This window comes from Centropristis striata, chromosome 4 (genome assembly GCF_030273125.1).
Source record: "Centropristis striata isolate RG_2023a ecotype Rhode Island chromosome 4, C.striata_1.0, whole genome shotgun sequence".
Taxonomy (NCBI): Eukaryota; Metazoa; Chordata; class Actinopteri; order Perciformes; family Serranidae; genus Centropristis; species Centropristis striata.
The window spans coordinates 36,813,663-36,834,560 of record NC_081520.1 but is presented as its reverse complement, the minus strand read 5'-3'; the positions used below and the strand labels follow the sequence as shown (position 1 = coordinate 36,834,560).

Below are 20,898 nucleotides of genomic sequence, written 5' to 3'. Positions count from 1 at the left end.
AAGCGCAGCAGAAGTGTTGATGGTAAAAAGACAACTATCTGGTCCTCATGTTCAACCTTTCTGCTGCCCATTCTAAACACACCGTCACTCCTGAGCTCACACACACACACACACACACACACACACACACTGGTGAAGCAAGTTCGTGTCGATCTCGTGTGGTTTTGTGCGACAGATATTGCGTGTGTGTATGAGTGTTTGTCTGCGCATAATGTGAATATGGCTCTATGCCATATGCTCCCACAGAGAGAGGAGAGGGCCGGGGATAGAGAGCAGAAAAATGTGTGTTTGTGTGTTTGTGTGTGTGTGTGTGTGTGTGTGTGTGAGAGAGAGAGAGAGGGTGAGTGAGAGAGAGAGTTGCTTCTGAAAGGCAGCAGCAAATAATTTTAACCTGGCTTGGCCAATACTGTATACACGTGCTCACACACACACACACACACACACACACACACACACACACACACACACACACGTACAGTGGCTTCCCTGCTGGCTGTCCAGATGAGGTTTGGTGGCCTTGGACAAGGATGGCCTTGTTACTCCATTCAATGGTGTGTTTTAGCTCCAAAATATGCTTGGTGAGAGGTGAGGGGGGGGGAGGGTGGTTGGCCCGGGTGGAGGGCAGCATCGACGAGCAGAATCTGTCCATACGTCCGTCTGTATGTCTGTCTACTTTTCTCTTGCTCTACAGTAAATAGTCAGCAGGTTATAAACAGTTCTGCTCTGGCTGTTTTATATGAGTGCTTTACTTTCATGACATTTGTCAGTTTGAAAAAATCAATTTCACAGAATATATTTAGGGATGTTCAGTTTCTTCCTGTTCCCATACTTAGTTCTGTGAACTAAGTACAGGTTTGGGAACCATCAGTTAAGGGTGAAGAGGCAATATTTTTAAACAGCATTTGCTCCGATGTGTTCTTTCACACCTACAGTATGCCTTTGGTTTGCAGACTTTGGTTACATCGATTTGAATATGTTTTCATTTGTCAATGCATACCTTTTGCTTTGTTCACACTACTTTGGTCAATTTATGTTTTTAACTGGTCCAGTCTGGAGCTTAAACTGGTCAGCTTTAAACGGACTAGTGCCTGACAGACCTAGCATAGTTTAGTGAGCCGGAGCCAGCACCATGAAGGAGATCAGTAGTGGTCAATCATGACATCACACCTCTGTGTAATTGCGTCAAACAACTGATTAAAACCAAACTTTTTTAACATTTTTATTAATTTGACAATTTTTACATGGCCTTACATTGGCCCTTGTTCCACCTGCTAACATGGAGGGGCGGGGTTAATGACATGTACTGCAGCCAGCCACCAGGGGGCGATGAAGATGTTTTGGCTTCACTTCTGGATAGTCATATTGTCTTCCATGCTCATAACCTGTCAAAACATTATAACTAGGTTATTTTTGTTGAGTAAACATGAATGGACACATATGGGTTTTAAGGTGGGTTAATATGAATTAAGATGACTTCTGATACATATCGGTGTGGATGTAAATGACCTTTAGCAGGGTTCTTTGTGGTGTATTTATATTTTATAGCTGGTTTTTCATGTTAGTATATTTAATAGGGGTTTTTCAATGTTGTGATGCTTTTATTTTTGAAAAAGTGCCCTCCAGTGCGAAACGGGTGCTTTTATTTTGAAAGGTAGTAACAGGAAATTAAGTGGAACAGTAAAATGAAAAACGAACGATAAATAATAACGACTGCTTCGTAATTCATATAAAGTTGATATAAAGTATCAAACAAAGCTTCTAACGTGCCTGGCTGACAGGGGCACAAGGTTTGTAAACGTTTTTTTTCTTCTGTCATATATATTAATGGCTATTTTTGTTATCTTAACTATTGTAAAAGTGTTTATTTACTAAAGGGCTATTGTTTTCCCATCTCGTAGCTTTTACGGTGAATTCACAAGGATGTCAAGGGATGTCTCATTTTTCTTTTCATGGAGCTACGGTTGTGAATTTATCTTGTTAACCTTCTGTTAAAGAGTTGACCGAAATTCAGCTAGGGATGCAGATGAAGCCGTAGTTAACACTGACGTAGCTCGGAGTTGCCCAAAGTACTACAGAGTGCACTGTTGCTTCCCAGCTTGAGGGATACTGTTGGTTTCAGTTCATCTTTCTATAATTGTAAGCAAATCCCATGAAAACCAACACAGAATGTATCCTGTTAACAAGCAAGGCTTCAGGCTGCAGCCATCAGTGCCATTATCATCCAAAAACTATTAAAAACACATTAAAGAGCCATGCAGTTTCACTGGGTGACTTTTTCTGATGATAAACTCTCTCATCTGTGTTGCTTATACATTTCCTCTTGTTTGCAGAATCATTTCATTGTTTGCTTTTATTGTTTTCACAGGATTTGTTTAAAATAATAAATCAACACCGTCCTAATTCTTTAAAAGCAATACTGGTTGATCTCGGAAGAGAGGGCATTACGTATTCACTAATATTGCACAGTGACACCATTTCGGAGGCCATTTGTAAGAATCCTCATTTAAATGTAGAACCAATTAAAAATTCTGCCTTTGGCCTTTATTATCCTGTGTTATATGATGACTAATTTTCCAAAACTTACTTCTTCTACATAGATAAGTTATATTATATATTCACCCCATTTGCATAAAAAAACATTATTTAAGTCAGTGTTTCAGTCAGACCTGAGACTTTTCTATTCCTGCAAACCAAAATCAAATAATTTAATAACACAATTTACATGTTTTATACTGTTGATATAATCTAATAAATGTAGTTTCCATATACAGTATGTATTTTTTATATAATCCGTGTTAACAACTTATTTTAAAAAAGGACTGTAGCCATATGTATCCTGGGCCATTCCAATACATTTACCACAAAGGTCAGAATACTTTACCTTAGAGGCAGCTGGTTTGACAACGGAGAAGTGAGAGACCAGGTTTTTTTTTGCTTCTCAGGTCGTCCATAGTGAACATTTGTCAGGTTGGCATAAACATGAATCCAAATGAATATTAATGTTGTTCAGTTTCTTAGTGAAAAGGCGACTGTTTGCTAACATATTCGCCAACAACTTTATAAAGTGGTGTTTACAGCTTGTTGTGAAGGTATTTAAAACTATATTCAAGGGATAATATTTAAGATCAGCTGATTGCTTTGATTTTGAAGCAGATTCAGAGATATGTTAGTAGTTATTTTGTCTGAGTCATAAAAAGTGAATTACTGTGAATCTCATTTGTAGGTACTGCACTTGAAGCGCCCTCTGTTGGCAAATTAAAGCTAAACCTCTCTCCTTTACTAGACCCTATTTGGTGTGTATTCTGCACAGCTAATGGTGTGTGTATAATAAACATTGCATAAGACACGTGCATGCACAAACTACAAACACACACACACACACACACACACACACACACACACACATTGAGCCTGGCCTTCCCAGATGTGCTGTGTCCTCGTAAAGCAGGACCTCTATTCAGATTGAGTTCATGTGTCATTGTGGGTTAGATCACTGACCATGTCTCTCTCTCTCTCTGTCTCTCTGTCTCTCTCTCTCTCTCTCTCTCACTCTCTCTCTCTCTCACACACACACACACACACACACGTTGTTAGCTGCCAGCCTCATATGTATGTATGTTTGTCATAAATGTTGCAACAATCAGCAGCTCGGTTTCCTGAGCTTGCTTCCATAATACACAGCTACTCAGAAAAAAAAAAAAAAAACTCTCATTCCTTCTACGTTGCAGACACACACACACACACACACACACACACTATACTGTACTGTGTGTACAGAAGACACACAAACGCAATTTCTTGTGATGAAAACAAATCACTGCTGCTTTCATTACAGCCTGTCTGCTTGGTGTTCATTATATCTATGCATCATTGAGCATGTGCACAAATACAGGTGTGTGTGTACGCGTGCGTGCACGCTTCCACGTGGTTTATGCTTGGTCAACAGTCTGCCGACAGTGTGTTTGCCTTGGACGCCTCCAGCCGGGCTGTAGATTACCCAATCAGATAATCAAGGGTATAATTGCATCACATGCATCTGGGAGTGTTTTTCCCTTCCATTATCCCTCATAATGCACGCATGCACGTCACACTCACATACACACACACACATATGCTGCAGACACACATTGATGACGTACATGCTGCAGCTAATTGCCAGAGGTTGTCCGTGTTGAGAGACAGTCAGTCCGCTCATTGTCATCTGGACATGAAAATGCAAAAGCTGCATCTTTCCGTCCTGTTTTGACAGAAGAGCGTCACTGAGAGAGACTCTGGCATACCTGCTCCTTTGAAGTTGGAGTTATTATAATGATGGGGAAGTGGACCATGAAATGACGGATATGAGAGTACAATGTTACTTTGCCTCTGATGTTTAAAATATCTTGCTTGGGATATTTCTGTATGAAATGTGCTCTCTTTTTTATAACAGGGGATCCAGTGGAGTCATTTATCACTTGTGCTTATCACATGCAAAATGAATGCATGCATAATTATGTCATGTCATTTTGTGATGTAATGTAATTAGCTTAGTTGTGTGTTAATTTGCTTTGGTATAGTGTCGGGAAAGAGGAAATAAGGCTCCAAAGATATATAGGATAAAAAACATTTTCAAAGGGTTTCTATGACCTTTAACCTCAAGATATTGAATGAAAATTCAGTTGGGTACCCACAAGACTCCTCTTTACACACATGCCCACTTTATGCCAAACCCATGTACACTGTAAAAAAAAAGATAAACAATAGCTACTCAATAAAATTGAGGCAACAGATTGCAGGCAATATTATAAATTAAATCTAACTACGTTACAAGTTGAGTTAATAACAACAGGAAGTGCCTGTCAATTAAAAACGGACTAATTCTATTGTGTTTAATTAATTCAAAATTCTCTTTTCTTGATTTAGAATTACATACACATAAAGATTATATTTAATGTGATCAGAATAAGTAGATTCTATCTCAAACATTTTTATATTAAAGTTACTTAAACAACTGCCTCAAAATCAAGGACGCATTTATATTTAATAAAATTTATCAAATATATTACATTTTATATTACAAATTGGGTATGACTGGAAACTGAGATTCATCAAACCCAATTTTATTCATGTGCGGTAATGTTAGTTCCCACAGTAGCATTTCATTGTAGTGAGAACATTTTTAGAGGTGTGAATCAGCAGAGGCCCCATGACACGATTTTATCTCGATACTTGAGTCATGATTCAATATATTGCAATTTAACTGTTTAACTGCATTCTATTCATCTCACTTCAGTCTTTTTATTCCACAATGAGAGTATTCAGTCAAATTGAACTGAACTGATATCAAACATGTATGGACGACAACACCTGCAGTATTTTCTCAAATTTTCCTCAACTTGTGAATTTTTTGAATGAAACATGAAAAAAGCCTAACTTTGCAGTGTTTCGTCACTATATCCTCCACACATGTTGCCTGTAGATTCCTTTGATATTCTAGTTTCATATAGTACCAGTATCTCCAGTATATTCCTAAATATACGGCTACGGCGGAAATACTCATGGCCCGCCGGCCGTCGGAAATGCTAAATATTCATACTTGGCCATGAATAAATATAATATTGCCATGCAAAATATTGCGATACTATGCTGTATCAATTTGGTCCCATACCTCTATTGTCTACTTTCATGGTTATATGAGTTTGGACAGATATGGATATAAACTGTTTCTTGACTGGTTTGCAGAAGCACACACCTGTGAGATGGTAAATCTAGTTTAAATTGCCGTAAATCAAAATAAAATTTGATTAATTGCCCTTCACACCATTGCAGTTCAGAGTCAGACTTTACAGTCCCATCCAAAAGTTTGTCTTCATTTTCAAAGGGCAGATATGACACTTTAAAATGTCACTGTTCCAGATTGGAACAAAGTTCCACCTGAGTCTGACTTCCTTTTATTAAATCCCAAACTTATACATTGAGGAGCAGACCTTTTCTTGTGTATTGGGTTGCTACAAAATCCCAAATGTACCTTATTCTGAGACGCAACTGTTTTTGAAAGCATGACATCTAAAATTCAGAGCAAAGTTAAGCAGCTGTTAGATCAGCCTACATCAGAGGTCCCTGCAGTCTAAATTGGGATCTATCTGATCTCCGGTCTTCAAATTAAAAAGAAACTGAAACTGCTTTTTAAAGGGGGCATGATGAAAAACTATGATGAAACATTCATGAGGAGTCATCTTACATTCAGCCCAAATCTGTAAATGAATAGCACTCCCCCAGTATATCTTATGTCAGTACACATCTGCACAAATCTTCATAGATGAGATCTGTCATCCATGCCTTATAGTTGACCCCACATCAGCTTGATGACAACACACAAACCTCACACAAACCTTGCTTTAAGCTATGACGGGTATTCAAATGGTGCATGAAATATAGTCTAAATGTATAAAAGTAATTTGCTGCATTATTCCATAATCTTTGGCTGAAGTGGATAGTTTAAGGGGAAAGGCTTTAGTAACTCTGGATGAAATAGAAAACTGAGAGGACATGGAAATGACTGGACTGCAGCATTAATTTGGTTAATATTTACCCTCGGGCATTTAGCCTCAGGCCATGTGGCCTTCTGTAGTAAAAAAAATCCCTCCATCTCTCTCTCTCTCTCTCTCTCTCTCTCTCTCTCTCTCTCTCTCTCTCTCAGCCTTTCTCTGCCTCCCTTTCTTCTCTCCCTTTCTCTCTCTCTCTCTCTCTCTCTCTCTCTCTCTCTCTCAGCCTTTCTCTGCCTCCCTTTCTTCTCTCCCTTTCTCTCTCTCACTTTCTGTCACTTTTTTGTCTGCATGTCCCTCTCTGTTTTCTCTCCCACTCACCCGATTTCCTCTCTGTCCAACTTTCACAGGACAAATGCCAAAGGCAGTATTATTGTGTCCTCAGCTGCCATCACTCACTCTGTTATGTAAGACACTGTTGAAGTGCGTGAGTGTGTGTGTGATGTGTGTGTGTGTGTGTGTGTGTGTGTGTGTGTGTGTGTGTGTGTGTGTGTGTGCTTGTGTTTTTGCCTGGCTTCAGTCCTGATATGCCTTCTCTGAATTCACAATCATCCCAGCGTATCCAAAGTGAGGTCAGGCTCGTTTCAGCTCTACAGATGTGTGGCGTGTTTCAAGCTTGACATCTTGTTCTATGGTTACGCTGTTTTAAATCTAAATTAAATTGGCAGGAGTGAGTCAATAGAAGCATGTTCTATTCAAATGATGGAATGTCAATAACATTTATTTCAAAGCAGATATAATTAATCCTAAATACGGGGATGTTTTTTTTCTCCATTTTTAGAAAAGGTGTGCCCAACTAAATGGTTTCAATCAAAACTTTAGTTTGCATCCAGCATTGTACCTGCATTGTTAAAACTTGATTTTCATTTGTTTGAGAAAAGGGAATTAAACTGGACAATGTGTCAAAATAAAAGCCATGAAAAGGGGGCAAAAAATCAAAAAAAGTTTTATTCATCTTCTAACTTAAGTTAAATGCAAAAATCCAGCATTTAGCAAATATGCAGCATGTTTTATATTGGTTATTTTTGTTGGAATAAACAAACCAGCCCACATTTGATGGTTTTGAATCCATCATGCAGGAAGAGAATGAATGGAATACACTTACCAAAATATAAAGAATTAAAGCTCAAGTTCTTTAACAGAAAGAGGCGACTGTCTTTTACATATCACTTTGAATTGGATCTCAACATTACTTAAGTTAAAGAAGTCTCTTTCACCTCAGGCATTAGAAACCATCACATCATAGACCATATCTTTAATTTCTCCATTGTGCTAAACTATAATACATTTTCATGATGTGTCAGAATATGTGTAACCAGATAAGGAGCGGGGAGTCTATTTCAGGTCAAGTTTCAATATTCAGAAATAATTGGATCCCTTCTATAAATGGCGCCCTGTTTTCTCTGCGAGCTGTGGTACAGCAGCACGAAGTGAGCGCTCGGATCTGAAGAGCAGACGAAGGAGTTGGCCTTCGGCTGTGATGTGTGTACAGGATGGTACACACACTAACTCCATCTCTTACTCTGTCTCTCTCTCTCTCTCACTGCGTCTCAATCAAACACACACATGCACATATACAGTATGTGTGGCCCGTTTGCTTCCTCTAGGCCTGATGCAGCTTGTGCTAATGTCAGTGTGTCCCCTTCGTTCATTCAGCTTATTTTCTACAACATCTTTCTCTCCCTTTATCCACCTCCCACTTTGTTTTCATTCTCTACCTATCTCGGTCCAATCTCATTCAAGGAGGAATTCAATGAGCAAGTCCTTATTGCATGAAGCTGCTCTGGTGTGAAACAGGCTGAGTGTCTTTGGTTTAGCCTGAAGACAAGGCTGTCCGGAAGAGCTGCTTTCTTTCTAAGGATTTCCTCTACTTCCAGTTTCATACTCAGTGTTTTTCTTTTTGTTATTGGTCTCTCAGACCAGTTTATGAAGCGTTATCTATTGTGTAAACACACAAGATGCATACACAGGATACACATACATGAACATGAGTCATAGGTTTTGTATGGACTATAAACCAGCCTCTGTGTGCATCTTTTGATTCGATACGAGAGGGAAGTTACTTTTCAAAATAAAACCAGAAGTTACTTTTCAAAATAAAACTGTAAATTCACAAGACAAAAAACCCAAGACAAGACATCCCTCACCGCGGTGTGACAGATATAGAGAAAGATTGATATGATCTTCATGATATAGTTGATACTTTGGTCAGATAGCCATAAAAGTATAAACTTGCAATCAAAAAATAAGATTTTTTTTTCCTTTTGCTGTCTCTGTCGCTGCTCCCAGCCTTTGGAACAATTTACCTTTGCACATCAGGCAGGCCTCCTCATTGTCCGCTTTTAAAAGAAATCTTAAAACCCATTTTTATTCACTGGCTTTTAACTCAACATGAGCCTTTGCTCTGTTTTATTTTTTGTTTTTATTTGTTCTTTGTGGTTTTTAAAAAATTAAGATTATTTTTTAAATTTAGATTAATTTTAAAACCCATTTTTATTTACTGTTTTTTTTTTACCCAGCATGAGACTCGCTTTGTTTTAGTTGTTTTTGCTTGTTCTTTGTTTTTATTGTTTTTATTGTTGGTCTGTCCTGCCATGTACAGCATTTTGTATCAGCTAACGCTGTCTTAAAGGGCTCTATAAATAAAGTTGATTTGATTTGATTTGCAAATAATGGTTTTAATAATTTATGCCTCTACATAGATACATTCCTTCTGCTTAGATATTAATTATATCAAAGCCCCGACATATCCATCGTCCATACACACAAATGTTTTCCCTTATGTTGCCTGGTTAGAGCTCTTCTCAGGACCGTGTGGGCATGACTGATGGCCCCCTCGCTCTCTTGCTAGCTTTATTGCACCTGGGTGGGATACTTTACACCTTTATCATTGTTGATTATTCATAGTTTGAATTAAATTTATAGCTCCATCCAACTGCAAGCTGACTAGAGGTCTAATTAGAGGGATTGAAAACCCCTGTGTTGGCGTGGCCTTTAAGTAATCCAGGCAATTTACAAAATGAGCTTTAAATGTACGCTATATATTTATTTTTACCTAAAGACTTTTTGGGTATAAAATAAAAAAATATTAAGCACTAATCATATTTACAGCTGCCTGCAATTAGTGATGTTTATATGTAGCAAATTGTCATAAATATCTTAAATGTGTCTATATTTTAGCACAAAAAGTTGTTGATCAAATCATTTAGTTCAGGTTAAAGCAGGTGGCAACCTCACAGCACCAACAGTGAAGCCATTTTGGAAGTGCCTTAAACTACGGTTTGGCAATATGTAACATTTTTTCAACCAGCCATCACAAGCCAGTAACTGCTGATTGCCAATATTTGTGTGCAGGTTTGTTCATGTTAAGTCTTGTTCAACACAGCATGATGTTCATTTAGTAAATTATGGTCCCATTTAGAGTAAAATAGATGATAAAGCATGATGATTTAGAGCGTGGCTACCTTATGACAAGTCATGTTGACTTGTCACAGGTCAACATGACTTGCTACAGCTATGATGTTGTATGTTGATTTTTATATATTATTTAAGTTTCACAGTGTGTTTTCAGATCATAAAACTTAATTGTAACATTTTTGTTGCCTAAAAAGTGTCTTGTTTGACATTTGGTTGTACTAAAGACACTATGCAGAGAACTGGTCATTTTTGCGCCTTGCTAACCAAGCTAGCTAGCTAGCACTAGCTGATAGCTTAGCTCCACTCTCTTGTCCAAATATGGTCACTCGAAGTTTCAGAATGGTGGTCCACAGAGCGATGGCTGACATCTCAGTGACTACGTCCACTTCTTATAAACAGTCAATCTGACAATCTTTCCCATCATGCATTGAGGTCTAGCATTTAATGGAGAAACAGTTGTAGGACCTGGCTCTAAAAAAATGCAACATGTGGGAATATTACAGTTAGATTAACAAAAATATTGCACCCACAATCATTTCAATCCAGAATATACTGTACATGGGTCTTTTAGCTCTTTATTTAGCACATAGCTGAAAAGTTTGCTCCACAAATCTGAATCTGAAGCACGGCAGACGGTGTTGTGGCACAAATGGCAGTAATCAGCTCTCTTCCTGAAAGAGTATCATCTGAAAGATTTTGGAGGGGAGACATCAAAGAGCAAAACTTTAAGAAGCACAGACACAAAATGGGATGTAAGTCAGTATGCATGCAGCTCCAAATGGAAGACCAGTGTCTGGACGCTCACGTTGCTCCCGTGGGACTCTGCCTGAAATGCTAATGCTCGGCAACGTCAGTGTCAATCAGTGAGAGCAGAAAGCTGACAGAGAGAAGTGGGTTGTGCGAGCTGTGACGCACTCCCCTCTCACAGTAATAGGAGTAGAGAATGACAAGCTGGCGTCAGTAGCCTAACATGGGTACAACAACACGAGGGAAAAGCACTCCACTTAGCCGTGGAGCCTTGGAGGGAGGAGGAAGACAGGAATGAAATGGTTTGTGTGTGTGTGTGTGTGTGTGTGTGTGTGTGTTTAATTTGAGTTTTGTGCATGCATGAGGGCCCATTTGCGTGTGATTTAGCTTCAGTGAAGTAAAGATGACAAGTAGATCGTGCAAAAATATGAATGCACACTGTTCTGTTCATTCTGTTTTGAGTCATGCAAATTTCTATGTTTTGTAATTATTATTAGTACTCTAATTATATTCTATTGTGTTTATGCATTATCATTAATTCGTTCAGTCAATCATTTATTCACTGCAATGTGGGATTTAGTTAGAGTGTTAGTTTTCAATATAGTATCATTTCTGACTCATTTTCTTTATGAATGACAAATTATGACTTCACTCTCAAGTCATAAGATTGTCTTTCACTGCACCAATGTCAACAACAAAATTAAACTCTATGCACAACACTATTACATTACATTACATTACATGTCATTTATCTGACACTTTTGTCCAAAGCGACTTACAATAAGTGCATTCAACCTGATGGTACTAGACTTAGACCATAGGAATCAAGTAAGTACATAACTTTAAGAGCCAACTGTCATTGCTACAGGAGTGCTATATGTTAAAGAAGAAAAGAAGAGAAAAAAAAACAAAAAAAACAAAAGAAGAGCATTTTTTATCTATCTGACATTATCAATATATGCTAACGGAATCTGAGTTTAGATAGAGGGGAAACCTTTCAAAGCACTTGTTCTTTTGGTCCAATCCATACTGGTGTTTTTGCTCTGTTTGTTCTGCCAAGGAAAATATCGGTTTATTTTTGTTTTGCTAAATGTTCGGTTCGACTCGGGCCTCCGGCTCTTCTGCGGGAGTTTGCATGTTCTCCCCACGTCAGCGTCGGTTCTCTCCGGGTAATCTGGCTTCCTGCCACAGTCCAGAAACATGCACTTAGGTTTAATTGGTGACCGTAAATTGCCCGTAGGTGTGAATGAGAGTGTGATTGTTTGTCTCTATGTGTCTGCTCAGTGATAGTCTTGCAACCTGTCCAAGGTGTACCCCGCCTCCCAGCCAATGTCAGCCCCCATGTCCCGAGTTCAGATAAGCGGTGAAGGATAATAAATGAATGAATGTACTTCTTCACCAGTCCACACAGGTATTGTACAGGCTACAGCTGGCTTGAGCAAGCTCTTGTGCTAGGAATGCATTTATATGCATGTTGTTGTGTCCATCCAGTTAACCAACATTTTGAGCTGAAACTTGGTGAAAGCTGTGTAGAGCTGCGGAGTTTAGTTATTGATTCTCAGTTGAATTGGAAATAATAACAACTCTTTATCAGTATTGTTTCATTCAATACTGATTTAAAAAAACACTTAATACACCATTATAGTCAGCGCTGTGTTAAGCGCAGGTAAGATAAAAAAAAACATCATTAGATAAATCTTGAGAATAGTTTTAGTGCAGTGTTATCATTAAAGAACACCAGCTCAACTCATCATAAACTAATCTGCCAAAAATAAAAAGTAAACACCAGCACATGACTCTTTTTTGGTTGATTATTGATTACTGGTTTTGCCCACTGAAGAACATGCATAGTAAAGGGACAGTCAACACAGACAACTCATAGTTCATTCGTTTACGAGCATGTTGTGTAATTACTCGGAGTGCAGTTATATTAAGCATTCAACACATCAGCAGATAGAAGATATTATGCTACAGAACATATGATCTCACGCAACTGCAACCTCTGTTTCTGAGCTGTAGTTTGTGTGTCACAAATGAGAAGGACTTTACAGAGATGTAAATCTATATTTGACAGATGCATGAATGCATTTACTTGACAGTATATGCAAAGACCTTGTCATGCAACTCCATGTGGAACACACACACACACACACACACACACACACACACACACACACACACACAAACTCTATCACGTACCTGCCCGAGGCTATGTTGGTGGCTGCCATCAGTGCAATCCATTCACCAAGGATAAAACGGGATAGATATATAAATGAAAAGGTAAAGAATTATTTTGCTTCTCTACAATTCAATAACTAATATTTTATCTATACATTGTATCCAGTGTGAACTAATGTTTCATTTTGGGACATATTTTGCACTACATAGTAATAGAAAGTCTTTTCCCAGCACTCTAGCCCAACTTTCACTCATTCATAGCTACTGTAAACAAGTCATCTTACTGTTACTTCTGATAATGCAGCAAATTTAGAGTGACTTGTGCTGGCCATTAATGATGTACAACAACACTTTTTGGTCATGAAGATTAATGTTGGGAATTAAGAATGCCTCTTTTATGAATAAATGATACCTTACACAGAGTGTCAAATATGTAAATAAAAGGGCGTTATCATAAATACTTAAATACTTAGTATGGGCTCTCTACCCTGTTGGTTGGTAGTGCATTTCATCACATAGCAGCTCTTCAACCTAAATCACAGAATAGAGTACCACCCATTACGACACATATGTACATATCGCGGCTTGTGTTTCGTGGCTCTCAGTACAGCAGCACACACATTAACACGTACGGTTCATGGTTGTAAAAAAGGCTTCAGTTCTGTGGATTTATGTTGTAAAACCACTAATCTAGGTTTAGGGGGAAAACATTCTGGTAAGGCATTGTAAAAGACAGTTTAAACAGTAAATAAAAGTAAATAAATGTTCGGAAATGAAGTAGTTACAAGGGTCACGTGACTACCACAAGTTACGTAAAAAAACGTAAGTTACGTTCAAAAATGCGATTCGCGTAACTTACTTAAACAGTGTAACTTAAGTTAAAAATGGTTTACTTTTGATTTCACACGGGACGCAAACACCGCTCTGTGGCTCAGTTGGTAGAGTCGGTTGGCCCCCAACCGAAGGGTTGGTGGTTCGATCCCTGACCGTCGCAGCCTACCTGCCGAAGTATCCTTGAGCAAGATACTGAACCCCAAATTGCTCCCGATGCTGTGTTCATCGGTGTGTGAATGAATTCCCAATGGTGGCAGGTGGGACCGTTTAGGGTAGCCTCTGCCACCAGTATGAATGTGTGTGTGAAAGGGTGAATGAGCGCAATCTGTAGTGTAAAGCCCTTTGAGTGGTCGCAAAGCGACTAGAAAAGCGCTATATAAGTGCAGGTCCATTTACCATTTACAGAATTTTCAAGGAGGATTCTTCAGTCAATACAAAGGATGGAGAGTGATGGATTGTGATGGATTGTTTTCCCCTCTGAAGTGTGCACATTTGTGTTTTTCAGGGAAATGTCTTGAGTGTTCATGTGTTTTAGAAGAAAGTTTTTGTAACATACATCAATGATTGTCTGTGGATATTCTCTGGCAACATTTTGCGGTTAAGTAAAACTATTTCAAATCTTTATAATCGAACGGCCACGTAAAACCGAGTTCACATGCATTATATTGATGACATGTTAAGATCACCCTTTAACAGTTGTAGTGTTGAGCTCAGCTGTAGAGCTGTGATTGATGTCAGTCGGCCCCTCACACATGTGCACACAGACACACGAACGCTCTCTTGACGGAGTGACGTGAGCGTGTAATGAGATCAATAAGCAATCGCTGACCTGGTCTGGTTTCACTGTAGATTGACCGGACCCCTGATATGCGGATTGGAAACAATTAGCATCAGTGAGCGGCGCTAACATGGTTGTGACTGATGACGGTGATGTGTGCATGTCTGAATTCAGGTTAGTGTTTGTGTGTGTGTGTGTGTGTGTGTGTGTGTGTGTGTGTGTGTGGGTGGGTGAGTCATCATCATCATCCAGCCCAGGAGTCCCATCTCTCTCACACACTCTCATGAACACACACAGGCAAACCATGCATACACAGGCAGCTTTGCCAAATCCTTTTGGCAAGCTTGTTGTGTTGAGTGAGTAAACAGTGATTCTTTGGGTCACTATGAACCAGTGAAAGATGACATTACCATATTGGATAAAAATTGGCGTGATAAGATAAGATGAGATGAGATTCGAAATAGAGAGCAAACGAAGTTAGGGTTCACATACACTATATGATCATTTAGTGTCTCTCATTGTTTTCACTTCAGTTCAAATTGTACAGTAGTTAATCAATCAAGGTAATGTAATGATAGAGGAATTGTTTTCTTATTATTCTGTACGTTCTTGTTCTCTAAATTCGCTTTTTTGATCATCTCTCTCTCTCTCTCTCTCTCTCTCTCTCTCTCTCTCTCTCTCTCTCTCTCTCTCTCTCTCTCTCTCCACCATATTCGGTGCGTGTCTCTCCCTCCTCAGCTGGGATCTAGTAAGAACAGTTGCTGGCCAGTAGGGGTTTTGGTCCGGCTTGCTGGGTTCTCCAGGACTGGAGTGTCTGAGTCGTGACAAACAGAGAGCATGTGTGTATGTGTTGACGTGTGTATCTGTGCACACATGTCCACTCATGTTCTTGTACCTCTGTGTGTGTGTGTGTGTGTGTGTGTGTGTGTGTGTGTGTGTGTATGTCTAAAGATAGACTCACATACATGAATACAGGCTGATCTTTTGTCCATTTAGCCCTTACATGGCTTTCTCATAGTGTGTCATGACATACATAGTTACACACACACACACACACACACACACACACACACACACACACACACACACACACACACACGCACACACACACACACACAATGTTAGTTTAAATAGAAGAAGAAGCACAAAGAATTCAGGGTTGAGGATGCTCACACAGTGTGTTTCAGATCAGTGGAATAATAAACTAGCTGATCAACAGAAAAATAATGACCAGCTATTTTGATAATCGATTAATCTTGAAAGTCCTGAAAACCTTTCAGTTATGAAATATAGTTTTATATTATAATAAACTGAATATATGTGGCTTTTGGAATGGACATTTTCCATTTCTGTCCAAGGTGATGTCTTAAAAAGTCTTGTTTTGTCATTCCAAAAGCCATATTTTCTGATATATATATATTGTATCCTGATTGATAAAGAAAAATAATTTTTAGTTTCAGCCCTATTCCGAATCAGATCTACAAGATTCATGAATAAGCCCCACATGTCAAATTGACAGAATGGATTTCATGTAAAGTATCTGTTTAATTTTCTTTAGCGCCCCCTATGGTGATAAGCTGTAAGTGCAGGTGTGGGTTTTTTTTGGTTTGTGTTTTACTTTGCTTTCATTTGTTTTTCAGGGTTTAACTTCTATCAACTTTGTCTGTTTTTTGTTTTTTTGTTTTTTTACACATCACTGTCTCTGTTGTCCATGTATGCCGCTTTGAAGCTGTTTGTATCTCCTTGCAGTTGTTTTATTTCTATTTGTGGTCATTTTACATCTCTTCGTGGTCGTTACGTCTTTTTGGCGGTGACGTTCAGGGGGGCCCCTGGCACTTTGGACCCCCCCATACATTGTATTTCCATGTTGTACCTACAACCTGATGGATTGAAGTAGTAATTAAAACAAGCGTGTTCCTCAAGCCTTGTGAGATACTCAACATAATTAATTTATATAATGAATATGAATGACTACAATGTTTCATGTATTATTTGTTACATTGTACTTTAATTGAGAGAGCCTGATGAGTAATGTCTCTCTTGGACGAAGCTCTAATTTACAACCAAAGACAATTGATCTGGTTTGTAGTATGACCAAGTCTCTACCAGATAACCGTAAACATTTAATAGCAGAAGACAACAACAATTAATAGCCTAGGCTAGTAGCCTGTTTAAATAATTTCACAGTTGCAGGATTTATTCATTTTTAATGATGTTTTAACGATAAATGATGTAGCCTAAACATGCTTTGGTTTGTCACCATAAAAAAAAAAAAAAACACTGCAAAAAAAGCCAACTTGTATCTTTTGCCTAAAACAGTGATTTAAGTTGGTAAAACTTGGAAATATAAATTATTGACATTTAGGGCAATAATGTAAGTTAGCACAATAAAGCAAGCCAGCTGTATGCTCAAAAACAAGTTGGTGAGTTGTTGTTACTGATATCTTTAAGTTGGGGTTCACAACAAGGAACAATAGTTCTGCTAACTCTTATTTCTTTGTTGTGAAAAGCTAGCGGCTAACTGATGCTAGTGGCTAACTGATGCTAGCGGCTTACTGATGCTAGCGGCGCTGCTTGTTACAGCTACAAGAGTAGCCATTAGCGTATCAATGCTAACTCAAAATTGTGGTTGCAACATTAGCTGACACTTCATAGCGGCGTTACAATTGTGCCAATTCAGCACATTGCAGAAGTTAGCAGAAGTAAGGATTAAAAGTTATTACAATTTAAAATTATAAGCTTAAGATATTTAGTTTAATTGTCCAACTTAAAATTTTATAGAAGTTTGTTGCCTTGAAATTTTAAGTTCACCCAACTTTTCTTTTTTTGCAGTGTATCCACTTCAGGCATCGGTGCAATAGTCTGAGATCAATTCTCCGACTCAGACATGTGGACTTCACGCTGACTCAAATTTGCGTACTCGAGCTGAGAGCAGACGTGAGATCTGATCGTACCCTCTGCTCATGTCCAAATTGATAAATGGCGAGCCTTGCATAGAAATGATCGTACACCCACTGCACGCCCACTTTTTGTTGTACGTTCCTTTGATAAATGAGGGTTATAGAGTTTTAGCATGTTTAAATCTTCTAATACATTCAAGTCAGCTGAATCTGATGGTACTAAGGCATGAACAGTTTTCATGTCTATGTAAGCACAGTGATGGACTTGTGACCTGGCTGTCAAAGAGGGGAATACTGTTGTATTCCAAGTGCATGATGGGATGGGATCCAGCCTTCTTTGAACATTACAATGTTTTTTTAAAAGGGTTAAAGATCATCACATAACAGCTCAATTATCTAAAATCATGATTGTTTTTAAATGCATTCTGATGTGGGGGTTTTTTTGGCACAACATTTTATGTTCTATGTGAAATGTACAGTCCCTGCAGACAGATTGAAGTTGTCCATACTGTAAAATCACCCCTGAGACTACTAGCAGTGTTCATGGAAACAAAAAGAGCTCCCCCTGCAGTGTGCACTGTGTTCATGTATGTATGCATCAACACAGGTGTGTTAAGATGAACCATCCTGACTTGCACGCAATATAGGCATATATATATATATATATATATATATATATATATATATATATATATATATATATATATATATATATAAGTTGGTGTGTTCTAAAACTTTTGACCAGTAGTGTGTATATATATATATATATATATATATACACACTACTGGTCAAAAGTTTTAGAACACACCAACTTTTCCATGATTTAAATGAAAATTATGCAGTTTAATGTCTCAGTGTACTCTGAAATTAATGCACATTTGCAACATTTAACATTCTTGATTGAGCATGACAGTGTTTGAAAGTAAAAAAAAGATTCAAAATCACATTTTATGTTGGACTAAAGGACTAAAAAAAAGACACATAATGACCAAAAAAAGACACAAAATGACAAAAAAAGACACCAAAAGACACAAAATGACTAAAAAAAGACACAAAATGACCAAAAAAAGACACAAAATGACTTACAAAGACATGAAAAGAATTCAAAAATGGACAAAATAGCCCAAGACTCCATAGAGTTAAGTTGTTAACCCATTTCTTGTTCCCTGAAAAAAGGCCTACTTGTATAATTCTGAAATGTACATTAGTTTTCAGTTTTAGTTAACCCTTTCAAGCTGTTCATTTGACTTGAACTGCTTGAATTTCAATAAAAAACTGGAAAAATTGGGGTGTTCTAAAACTTTTGACCGGTAGTGTATATATATATATATATATATATATATATATATATATATATATTTACCAACGATGTTATGAAGCTATGTTTGTATTTGCATGAGTGCAATTAGAAGCAGTCTACTTAAGACTGAATGATGGAGCTGCCAAAGATTATGTGGCTCAGAAGTGCATTAGGATCTCTGTGATTTCCCAGCCTCTTATAGGCTTGACATGAGAAGTGTATTTAAGTCGTAATGAAGGCCTTCAAGGAGCAGCAGAGCACAGAGGAGGATTTGAGGGCCTGGGTAAATGATAGAAGCTGATTTGTGTGTGTGTGTGTGTGTGTATGTGTGTGTGTGTGTGTGTGATGGAGAGAAAAGGGACAGCGCTTTAACTGTATCATTACTTTAATATCTAACACCAGTTTACAGCCTGACTCAAGTAAACATGACCAACAAAAAAAGAACAGCACACACATTATTCCAAAAAAGTGGTATACATATTTTACATGATCATGGAGCTCAATGTGATTCAACATTACAGTGCTTTTATTCTTCCAAACAACCTCCCTCCCATCCTGAGGGGCTCACATAAAACATGAATCCGCTGTATTAGGCAGATTATCTCATCTGCCATTCAAGATGCAAAGTCATCTCCAGTAGATGACAGGCGCACTGTCAGGTTATCTCATTTTATGCCATTTTATTCATCAGCCGACGAACTGTGACAGCTAGGGCAGTCCACAGACACAACACACACCCACAGACACATAAATGCACCCATAAAATTAGCGAGATATGTGTCATTTTTTCACTTTTAAATGTTGTGATTGTTTTCAAGAATGATAATTAATATTAGGTTTGTCCTTAATGCTAATGTCTACTATCTCCCTGATCAATTTTGCGGGGTTATGCATGAGTTTCACTGTACTGAAACATGGGAAGGACATACATTTTAAATAATAATAATAATAATTGGGGAAACGTATGTAAAAGTAATCCGTAAGAGCTTTTCTGTATTTGTTCATCTTCTCCAGGCACGTTAGTAAGCATCAGAAATGTGTGTTTGCCACAGAGCTTATTTTCTGCAGTGATCAAAAAATCCAATGCAAAAATCCCATTGGCAAATTCTCAATAGAGCCCATGGCGATGCTACTTCCAGGTTGGCATACAAAAATGTGTTATTTCGTTTGTTCTCTATTTCGAATCACATTTCTGCTGGAACATGTTCGATTTGGCTTTAGAAGCTTCTTTTTTTTCTCAATATAAAGTGCTATACTCTGCTGTTTTAGTTTTGAACATTAAACTATGTAAACACGTTCTTACAGAAACCTCTAAAGACTAGTATGAAACTGATAATGAGTAAGTAAGTCCCCTTTAAACACACAGCATAAATAAAAAGTTACACAATACAGCACTTTTTATTTTGTTGCACTTTTAAGTCAAGCGACGGAATCATAACAAGGTCGCATGCTGCTGATTATTGTGTCAACCTTTGTTCTTAGTTGCGGTGACAGGCCGTGTAAGGCTGGGACAAAAATAAAATAATGTAATAAAAATGTATTTCACACAGTAGGAAGAGCATCCTAACTGAGATGCCATAGTCTCTGCTGTCAGGTAGGATTACTAGTGTGAAGCTCTTTCTGTACATGAAATAATGAAGTGCAAAATGCTCATTTTAATGCAACACAGCAATGGCTCGCTCTTTATTCAGTCTGAGGTGAGCTTCCCATGTTTGGCTCCTCTCCATCTTCTTCATCCACCAGCTGTTAGTAACATGGAATGTAGGTCAGATGAGGGCACACCCCTTGATTTCTGTCTCGCAGTGTCAAAATCCAAACCTCTAGCTGCCATTTTGGCCCACTAGCTGTTGACAGCAGCTTTAAATTAACCCTCTATTATTCTGGTTGCAGTATAGAGATGTGCAATAATTAATCTAGCTAAGCACAAACAGTTAAACTATAGCTCTGTTAAAGGTTCCTTACAAAAAACTTCAAAGCTGTCGTATTGAAGTGAAAACTTGCCACCTGACTGTGAAATTGAATTTCAGTTTTCTCTTATTGAAGAAAAATGGGAAATCGTTGCATTGAGGGGATGGATGAAGGGTGGTGGTGGTGGTGGTGCGGAACTGTATGTAGATCAGCCCTCCAGCATAAAGGGTGTGTTCTTTTTTTTTCTTCATCAGCAGTGCCTGCTCTTCTTTTATTTTTAGATTGGTTGATGGAGAGAGGGATGAAGGAAG

At 38.2% G+C, this 20,898-nt stretch overlaps 1 protein-coding gene across 1 annotated transcript in view; it reads left to right on the top strand.

Moving 5' to 3' along the window:
* The window catches only part of LOC131970319 (cGMP-inhibited 3',5'-cyclic phosphodiesterase 3A-like), a 73,907-nt gene that overhangs the window by 12,619 nt on the left and 40,390 nt on the right, over positions 1-20,898 (top strand). The gene's annotated exons all lie outside the window — the stretch shown is intronic.